This window comes from Vigna angularis, chromosome 8, assembly GCF_016808095.1.
Source record: "Vigna angularis cultivar LongXiaoDou No.4 chromosome 8, ASM1680809v1, whole genome shotgun sequence".
Classification (NCBI taxonomy): domain Eukaryota; kingdom Viridiplantae; phylum Streptophyta; class Magnoliopsida; order Fabales; family Fabaceae; genus Vigna; species Vigna angularis.
Genome location: NC_068977.1, coordinates 16331054 through 16342028, shown reverse-complemented (window position 1 = coordinate 16342028; position 10975 = coordinate 16331054).

Here is a 10975-nt window from a genome sequence, read left to right as displayed (position 1 = left end):
AAGGGTCGATCGATACACATTTTGTGACGAAGAAGCGTGTTGGTATGAAGATGGTGGAGTGATTGTCGAGGTTCCAAAATAATTGGAAGGACCTCCACTGAACGGTGTTGTTGGTGGAAAGGCGAAATAAGAGGTTTCAACCTGAGGATATGTTGATGTCGGTGGGATGTGTTGTTCGAACCTTGAATACGGAGATGGATGTTGATAGTTGAGATGGTCAGAAGAAGACCTTTGTGGGTCATGATATGGTGGTGATGCACAGTATGGACAAATGACCACTAATCTTGCTGAGTGCACCAACTCCATTTTAAAGGGAGCACGTTCATTAGCAATATGTGCTCTCATTAGAACAACATTTCAGAGGACACAATCACGGTTTGTTGAACGAGAATTAAAGGCGAACTATATGCTACAAATCACCGACATCATTAGGAAAAATCAACAACAATCCGCATTTTGTCATGTTCATCGCTACAACCGTGAAAATTCTGAATTTGATGTTCAGAAAATTTCAACACCTCACCAATACCGCCCTGTTCCACTTTCCTATAAGGTCAGCCTAAATGAATGGTGGTGTGATTGTGGTCACTTCTAGGCTACTCGTCTCCCATGTCATCATGTCATTGCTGTTTGTGCATTTTCGCATATCCCACTAACCCAAGTAATCGATCCAGTGTACAGTCTTAACAACATTTTCAAGGCATATGAAGTACAATTTCACCCAATCCAAAATCAAGATTATTGGTCTGCGTATACAGGTCCAAACTTCATACCAAATCCTAAAATGCGACACAAGGCATCTGGAAGACCATCTACAAATATGATTCATAATGAAATGGATCAATCCAATCCAGATAAGCCAAAAAAATGCTCTTACTACCGCAATGAAGGTCATCATAGGGGAAATTGTCCATTTCGTCATTAGTTATTTCTTAATCTTACCCAATTGTAATCAAATCGATTATTAATATATTACTATTAATATTTCTTATTAATATTTTTTTTCTCTTTTCTTCAAATTTGTCTCCATTCATTAAATAATAACCACAATTTCTTTTTTCGTATAACACAAACAATACATAAAATATGTAAACTGCCAAATAATTTTCATAAACCAACCAAAACACACTGGTAATCGATTACAACAAGCTTGTAATCGCTTACCAGGGTGGTTCTTGCACACTTAAAACACTGGTAATCGGTTACAGAAGTGTCGTAATCGATTACCAGTAGCATTTTTTCCTACTACACTGAAGTCGTGCAGGGGGTCACGATTTCAACATTGTGTAATCGATTACAGGACACAAAATTCGTTTTTGGGGTGCACGACTTCACCACTAGTCAAATGCACAGTGTGAAGTTGTGCAGGGGGGCACGACTTCTTCATTTGAAGTCGTTTTGGCCCCCCATGACTTCCCCATTTTGGTATTTTGAATTGAATTTGCCTATTCTCGTAATATATGATCTATTTTTGCCTATTTTGGTAACAAAGCCGATTCTCTGCCTCTGTTATTTCTTTGCTTCACACGAACTTAATTAATAGTTGATGGCTGAAGATTTTTCAATTTTCGTATTGGTGCTTGGAATTAATCTTCTTTTGGAATAGTATAGTTGACTTGTAGAAAGAAGGAAAAGCCAAATATCGAAGTTCATAATATTCTCTCTGATATCGAAGTTTTAAGCCAACTAACTTGACTTTTCCAATTGCTTGCTTTCTGGTTTATAAGGAAGTTTATTCTTTTCTATATGTTTAGAAGTTTGGTGATATAGGAAATTATTAAAAAGACACGTGGCAGCCAAATTACATTCTGTTGTAATTCTGTTAGAAGGTTGTAGCAATTGTTATGTTTTTGGGATTTTCAAATAATAAATACTCCTCTCAAAGGGAGGAGGAAGAATCCATTATTACCACAACAAAAACAATTTTCTTCTTCTCAAACTACTCTAGCATTATTTCGTATTCAAGTTTGAATCCCTAATTCTCGAAGTTCTTCGAATATTCTATATTCTTAGACTTCCTTTATCAGTGGTATTAGCTTGGACCTTCCATCGACAATTATGGCAGACACAACTCGTCTTCAGGCAACAATGCGTGAACAAGAGGAGTGCTTAGAGAACAAAATCATTTCGAAGCTTGACGAATGTTTAATGGAGATGACAACTTCATTTAGGCAAGCCATCGAAGCATCTGTTGATCGGCGCATCTTGGAGACCTTACATCGGACCTCCGAATCTGCGAATGACGCTTCAGGGCGCAGTCCTAATTCTAGAGGTGCTCGCAACTCCAACTATTCTTGTGGCACCCGTTTGGCTAGAATCGATTTCCCGCGCTTTGGCAGTGATGCAATCCAACAGTGGATTTATCAGTGTGAAACGTACTTTGCGGTGACTCAAGGTTTCATCTAAATCAATAGGTCTTAAATGGCTTGTAATGTACATGGAATGAAATGTTAAAACAGAAAAGGTTGGAAACTGAAATGAGTAGAGAAATATAAAGAACAAGGGAGAAAACTAGAACTCAGAACATACTCTTTCTCTCAAACTTTGGCCAGATGATTTTTTTCTTTCTTTTTCTCTGGTTTTCTTTCTATTTCATTCAGGTCCCTCTTTTACTTTCTTTCTCTTCTTTTTCTTCGAATTTTCTCTATTTTTTTTCTTTCTTTTTCTAGACCTGTTCATTTTTTTTTTCAACACAACCAGATTTCTGTATCATTTTTCTTTTCTTTTTCACCTCTTGCCTCACTCTTTTCATGTACTCACCAAGTTCTAGACTTCTCCCTAAATCTCACAAGTCTCTAAGGTGATCAATGGGTGGGGAAAATGGCTTGAAATGGATGGAAACAAGAAAAGAGGCTAAAGCTCAAAACAAGGTGCAATGGTAAGAAACTGAAATGGGTAAGCTAAAATGGAATCTTGAAGGATGCCTAGATCATATTTAGAGTTACCAAGAGCAAGCACATCACAGAGAATCAATGCAAAATCAGAATGACAATTAAACATGCATGTTATCACACAAGAAAGACAAAAATTGGCCCAAAATCTCTCTTGGTTAAGAATTTGTTAAAGCTGACTTGCTACTCATCCTATGCAAAAATTACTAAATTGAAATTAACTAAAGACTGCAAAAATTAATGCTAGAGCTACCTCTGCCTAAATCTAAAGCTAAGTCTACTTTTGACAACTCTAATATAAGGAAATAAAGCTAAGAAATGAGTGAAATCAGCAAGAATGAAGAAAAGCATGAAACAAAACTTAAAAGCACTTAGAAATGCCTAACAGATTTACCTAAACCTATGTACAACCCTAACAACTAAAATAACACAGTATGTAACTAAAAAGAACTCAAATCAAACTAGAACAAACTATACTAAGACCTACAATAGCTCCTAACTAACACTTTTATGCAAAAAGAAACAATAAAAGGGAAAAGAAATAAGCAAAAGCAAGAAGCAACAAGATACCTAAAGCAATGAACCTAAACCAAAACCTAAACAATCAAAACAGAAATGTAAAGAAAGAAGAAACTAAAACAAGAAAAACCTAAAGGGAATTCTAAGTAAAGACTAAAACAGAACCTAAAGAATAGAAACAAAGGTTAGAGAAATAAAAGGAACCTGGAATCAGTCCTAAACTACCTAATATATTGACAGAAGATAAACCTAACCTATTCCTATAAGCTACCTAAACAAGGACAGATTAACCAAAGAATTCAAAAAGAAAAAGCTAAACAAATTCAAGGAAGAAAATAGAACCTAGTTATGAAAAGAATCCTAATTAAAAACTTGAAGCAAAGCATGAAAATAAAATGAAGAATATAAACACATGAAGAACTAAAACAGAGCAAGAAACTAACATAAGAAAGACAAAATACTAGAAATAAGAAAAGAAAGGAATCCTAAAAGAAGTTCTAAAATGAGACTTGAAAGTAAAAGAAACTAAACTAAAACAACAAAGCTAAAAACTGAACAAATTCCTATTTACAAACTAAAACAGCTCATGGAAGGTATTTACAGATTAGAACAAGAAATAGTAATCTACACTAGGGATTTATAAACTACCAAACCTAAAACTAAAGGAAAAATAGTTCAGGAAAAAAACAATTACCCCTATTTTACTACAAATACTAATGCTAACAGGGTTATATTTACATTAGAACAAAAAATTTAAACCTATACCTTCCCACCCCCATTCTTAAGAGGCACATTGCCCTCAATGTGTGAGTGGGTAAGGCTCCTAAACAGCACAGAAACAAACTGATATGCACAAAACAAATAACTAATGGATATATGCAAATATTAAAGGCACAACTAGAACAAAGAATGTATATAGCAAAACCAAAAGAAACAGATTATTCAATGTACAAAATGAACAAGAATAGAAACTGAAACTGAAAAACAAGAACAGAAAGCTTATTCGCTGAAGTTCTATGTATTGCTTGGTGATTCCTTTGGGTTCACCACTGGCTGAGCAGGGATGCCTCCAGCCTTTTGATTCACCAGTTCATTCACAACATGAGCCAGCTGCTCAATCTACATCTTCAGATCTTGAATGGTAGCTTCCATAGTTGGGTCCATCGCTGCATTTGTGGCTGGTTCTGCCTATACTGCTAGTTCTGTCCTTCATAAGATGATGCATTATGCCTATTCTACTATGCATATTGATTCATACTCTGCATCAACCCATTTGACTGCTGTCCACTCTGCTGATTGTATGGAGGAGCTTCGTATCTTGGGTTCATCATGTTCCTCCATCCTGAATTATGTGAGTTGGAAGCTTGGCTGTAATGTTGTGGCTGATTCTGGGTTTGCCATGGTTGTTGATTCTTCCTGAAGTTTCCTTACTGATATTGGAATGCAGCTACCATTGATTCAGATCCAATGGTGTCTTGAAGTTGATAACACTGCTTTGTGAAGTGTTGATCTGATGCACACAGACCATAGTGCTTTCTCACTGCATTCACTTGGCCTCCTAAAGCCATCTGCCTCATCAACTCAATTAGCTCCAAAATTTTGTTCCCCAGCAGCAGGTTGTTCTCAGTAAACATGTTGGTCCTCACTGAATCTGAGATTGCATTTAGTTGCATCTCATGAACTCCTTTACTAAAGCCACCTCTGGTGTAGGTCTGCTGGTAATTCTCAGCCATGTTTGCAATGAGGTTTCTTGTTGCAGATGATGTCTTGTCCATGAGAGTGCCTCCACTTGCTGCATCTATCATGTTCCTTTCTTGAGGCAGCAATCCTGCATAAAAGTATTGCAACAACAGCTACTCATTAATCTGATGGTTGGGATAGGTGGAGCATAACCTCTTGAAGCGTTCCCAGTATTCAAACAGATTCTCCCTAGGCAGTTGTCTAATCCCACTTATTTCTTTTCTCACAACTGTTGTCCTGGAGGCAAGGAAGAACCTTTCCAAAAATTTTCTCTTCATTTCTCCCCAGTTGACTATGGGTACATTATGAGAAAACAGCCACTCCTTGGCAACATCTTGCAGTGAAAATGGGAAAGCCTTCATCTTGACAATCTCTTCAGGCACATAGAGTGGTTTCATAGTTGAACAAACCACTGTGAACTCCATAATATCCTTGTGCGGGTCCTCCCCTGCTGACCCATGGAACCTTGGCAGAAGTTGGATGAACCCAGACCTAAGATCAAAGCTAGGAGCTCCCTGGATATGAGGCACTTGAATGCACAGGGGTTGATATCCAATGTCTTGATTGGCTAGCTCCTTTAATGTTCTTTCACCCTGACCAGCAGCCATCTCCTTAGTCTCAAATGTATCAAATAAGCACTCAAATGAAGGAGGAATTGATCCAGTAGTCTCAGATTCACTCTGGTGCCTTTCTTTCTTGATCCCTTTCCTAGTTGTGCCAATTTCTGGGTCCAAAGTAAGCAAAGGGCTATGATTGGCCCTGGTCATACACTTTTACTCTCACAGCTGGATGAACACCCATTAGTTTTACAAATTCAGAGAAAAAAATATAATCTAAATAAAATGCACTTTGAATTCAGCCTCGACCTCCTCAACAAAGGTGTTAACCAATCACTCAGCAACACAAACACATTAAACACGAACAACTTTCAAAATCAAAGACCAAAACAGCACAAAGAATCAAAAATCAACATTCACACTGCTACAGTTTCAAAAATGATCCTAAACAAACTAAAAAGAATTTGCAAAAAGAAGAAACAAATCCTAAGCTAGAAAGAACAAATATGAACACAAGACATACTTGCAAAGAAAGAATTAAACCTACACAAGACTAACCTAACACTCTAAGACTTAATTCGCCGAGTCCTCGGCAATAGCACCATTTATTAAACTGATTTTTGTCCCCTAAAATCAGAACAAACTAAGTTTCCCCACTAATGAAGTATAGGAACAACCTAGGTATCAATCCTTGGACTCGGTACAATTAAGTTTAAACTGTTTGGTTAATTCTTACTTTTATTTACCACCTAATTAACTACTAATGCAAGGTGGGGAAATTAAAATTGATACAATGAAATTTAAAAAGAAAAGAATAAAGCGATGAAATCTGTTTAATGAAAGAAAGAAAATAAAGAGAAATAAAAGAATAAAAGACAAAAATCTAAACAACTGGCAATTGAACCTGTAATGTATAATGAAATGCGATATGAAACAAAATTGAAACAACACTTAGAATTAGACACTAACAGAACCTAGTCAATACCTTTACAAAATAAGACTCATTACTAAAAAAATTCAAATTCAATTGAAAAGGAAATATGAAATGATTACCTAAGCTAAACTACTCTAAAGTAACTTCATCAAGTATAAAAGCTAAAAAAAACTAACTAAAGATAAAATCAAAACATGAAGTCAGAGGCAAATGCACATTAGTTTGGATGAAAAAGTCACAAATGCACTCACAGGAAGACATCCTGTTGAAATTAAATGCACGTTGGGTATTTTTGATTCATATTCCAGAATTTGGATTGGCACTTTTCAACCTTTCATCCAATCAATATACACCACATCTAATTCCAAATTATGATTGAAGAAACAGTAATATCTAATCTACAACTATCCATCACTAAATCAAAACACAACTTCCTAAACTAAATCAACCAAAGCATCAAATCTTATCCTAATCTAGGTAAATCTAAAAAGAAATGGCTTAATCAACGAAATTCAACCTAAGAAAATACACTAAATGTAAACAAAATGTAATATCAAGCCTAGAACCAGTATGAACGAAAATGAAATTGAACTATAGAATCTAAATGTTGAAACAAAACAATACCAAATCAGAAAATGTAACATGCACAATTCAACTAATTCAAAACCTAGGGAATCAACACAGAATCAAGTCGATTATTATCAAAACAATAAAAAATCTCAAAGCAAAATTTAATTCACAAGTAAATGCACATTAGAGTGATTAAAAGAGTGTTACGAGTCTCAAGAAGACATCCTGTTAAGGTGAATCCCACCATGGGGGTATTCTAGCTCATATTTCAGAACCTAATTTTGACTATTTCCAGTCATTCATTCCACTAGTATACAAAACACCTTTGAACTAAATCAACCAGAAATCATGAAGCAGAAGCAAAGAATGCTATTTCTACAAAAGTAAAATCATGTGCAATCAAAAGATTAACAAAAGTATAGAACAAAATAGAAACACAAATTCAAATGAATCATGCATTGGACTTATCTCTGACTCGAGAAGACATCTCGAAAATGAATGCTCACTGTGGAGTCATTTAATTCCAAAAGGAATCACATAATGCAAAGTTCTAGAGTTCAATTCATTTCCAAAGCAACACAATTACAGAAAATCAAAAGCAAAGAAAATTTATTAACAAGAAAAGAAGATTATAACTATACCGGAAGTCACCAAGATTCTCGCGGCCTGTCACCCTCACAATTGTCTCGGTGAAATCTAGAAGAAAATGTAAACCCTAATCTATGAAAGTGATTAACCTAAGTTAAAGTTGTGTCTCTGGAAATGTAAAAGTGTGTATGTGTAGTCTGTTTACAAAAAGCCCTTTTTTATAGGGTTAATCAGCAAAGAAGGAAAGGGGAATGGTAATAAACCTCTTGATGCTTCATGCTACCCATCGGAAGACTCTCCCTTTCTTCCTCGTGCTCCACAACTCTCAGCCTTCCGATCAACTTGAGCTTCTCACCTATCAACATTCGTCATGTGCTTAAGCTTCTTCTTCCTCGAGCTTCTGATCAGTGGCACGAGAACTAGGAGCTTTCTTCCTCTCACATTACTTTGCTCTCTACCCGCATAAGCCCTAGCTCTCAAGAGCGTTTTCTACCAAATGAAATCACAAAAAGTAAAGACCCTTGCAACAACATCTTCAGTCTCTCCAAAACGACACCGTTCAAATAATTGGAATCAGCCCATGCAACCCAATTCACTTTCAACCTAATGTAGTGGCAACTCAAGCGACCCAATTCTCCAATGCAACAGCAATGTTCAAATTTTCACTTGCAGCACCCAATTTCAGCAGCCCAGTGCCAGTCCAGTCAGTAGAGAAGCCCCATTTATTTCATATCTGCACCAAGGAAAAAAACAATCAAATTATAGAAAAGAAAATAAAATCTAACAATTAAAAAGAAAGATTTTTTTATTAAAGATTTTCTAAAAAAAATATAAATTCTCTAATGATTAACAAGAACTAAAAAAAACTCCTAAAAACTTATTTTTAACTAAAATTATGAAAAACTAAAGAATTTAAGAAAAAAAACCTAAAATGAAACTAATTCTAGACAATAAGAAACTAAAATAAGCTAAGAAAGACTTCTAGACACAAAAAAAAGATGCAAAAATAGGGAGTTATCATACCCCGACACTTAGACAACTACCCTCCGGGGCAAGGACAAACTAAAGAGAGAAAGGAAGAAAGACTCAATCTTCAAAGGAAAAGACTAAACAGATAACAAGGACTTCTAAATTCTATTCCAACTAACTCAAACCTGCCAAAACACACCAATTTCCAACCATTTCATCAAATCAGAACTGCACAAAAGAATTCCTAACTTCAAACTCAAGCTTCAACACTTCCAACAATTATTATAACAACTCAATCCAATCAAAATCAGCAAAGCAAACATATGGAAAAGTAGCAGTCAATTTCAACCTCACAGGATGTAGTGTATGCACTCAAATCACTCAACTGTTTATGGCTATCCTGTTTCACTCAATCATGACATGCTAAGTACCATTCACAACTTTGAAAAGACTCTAAATGACAGTGCTTGACTTAAGGTTTCATCTAAATCAATAGGTCTTAATTGGCTTGTAATGTACATGGAATGAAATGTTAAAACAAAAAAGGTTGGGAACTGAAATGAGTAGAGAAATGTGAAGAACAAGGGAGACACCTCTATTTATAGACCAAGGGTTCTCCTTCTAACCCTAAAAACGTGATCTTCCACCTTTGCTCTCATTGGCCAAAAATGAGGCCTTCTAAGGAGTGGACAAGTGTCCATAAATCCTCTCCAATGATGGGAGGACATGTGGCCACTCACAAAACACAATCCTCTCCATTCCTGGAGTGCCATGAGGCGACTACTAAAATAAAAAACTGTCCACTCCTAAGGAGCCATGTGGCTACCTTTTAAAAAGTAAATCATTTCCAATGGAAGCATGACATATGGCACACACTTTCCACTTGGTTTGGATGTATAACTTTTAAGGAAAATCCTATGCTACTTAGGCCTTAATACAAGCCTTAAACAAACCTACACTACATGGCCTAATACAATGGCCTAAATTCCTACACTACTCTTCAATCCATGCTTCATGATGGATCCAAAGGTGGTCCACAAGGTAGAGTTGACACCATCTTCAAGGATGACTTTAACTCTCTTGAAAGTGCTTGACCATGGCTAAGGGACTTTCCATCACATAGTTAAGACATCATACATACATTCAAGTATCACATACCCATGTAAACATACTCAAACACATATAATACATCACTTGAATCATCAAGATCTAATTATTTACATGTTATACCCTCAATAATAGGGTGCAAAAGAGTCTTCGATAAAACACCAAATAGGGTTTTCAATCAGCCAAACTAATTAAGCATAATGCTTATAAATAAGAACCAAGAAGATGAAAATTATCCAAAATAGAGCTACTGATGCTAGCATGTTTTTTCCTAACCTAGCCTTCGATTGAATATCCGAACGGTCAGAATGAAGAACCATATGTTTGGAACCAATTGTCCAAAAATTGGCCTGATCCAACGGTGAATACAAATGTAGATTTTATAAAACTTTCCAAAATAGAGTTGTTGATGCAAAACTATTTTCTTCCAAATTAGACCTTCGATTGATGATTCGAACGGTCAGAATGAAGAATCATACGTCTAAAACCCACTTTCCAAAAAGCAGTCTGATCTAACGGTGAACAACTTCACAATGACGAAACCACTAGTGCAGGTTTTATGTTATGCGGGAATGACTTCTTCTCTTCCTTTCTCTCTCACTTGGCTTTTCCTTCTCTTCAAATGACTATAATATGCTCCAATAATCTGACTCATCTCCACTAAAGCAAAGTGAGACATAATGGTGCACATTATTTGGCTTGTTCTCTACACAGGAAGTATACCCTATAACCCAACACTTACAACATATATTTGCATGGAAACCCCAAAGCATCATAACTTTGTTCTTCCTTAGCATCAAACCCTTTGTTGGGATAACCCAACAAAACATACATAATACATTCATAGGAAAAACTCATCACAAATATTACATAAACCCTATGCCCATTCATACACAAACTCTTACCCAACAATAACAACATATAATCATAATCATATACACATGTATCAAAACAAGGATTACTAATCAAGATAATCAAGAACACATAGAACATACAACCATAAACAAACAAAGGTAAGTTTCCCCATTTCTTGGTCAATCATAAGGCTTTATATACAACCCTAAAACACCATCAATCTTCTTTTACACTAAGAGATTATC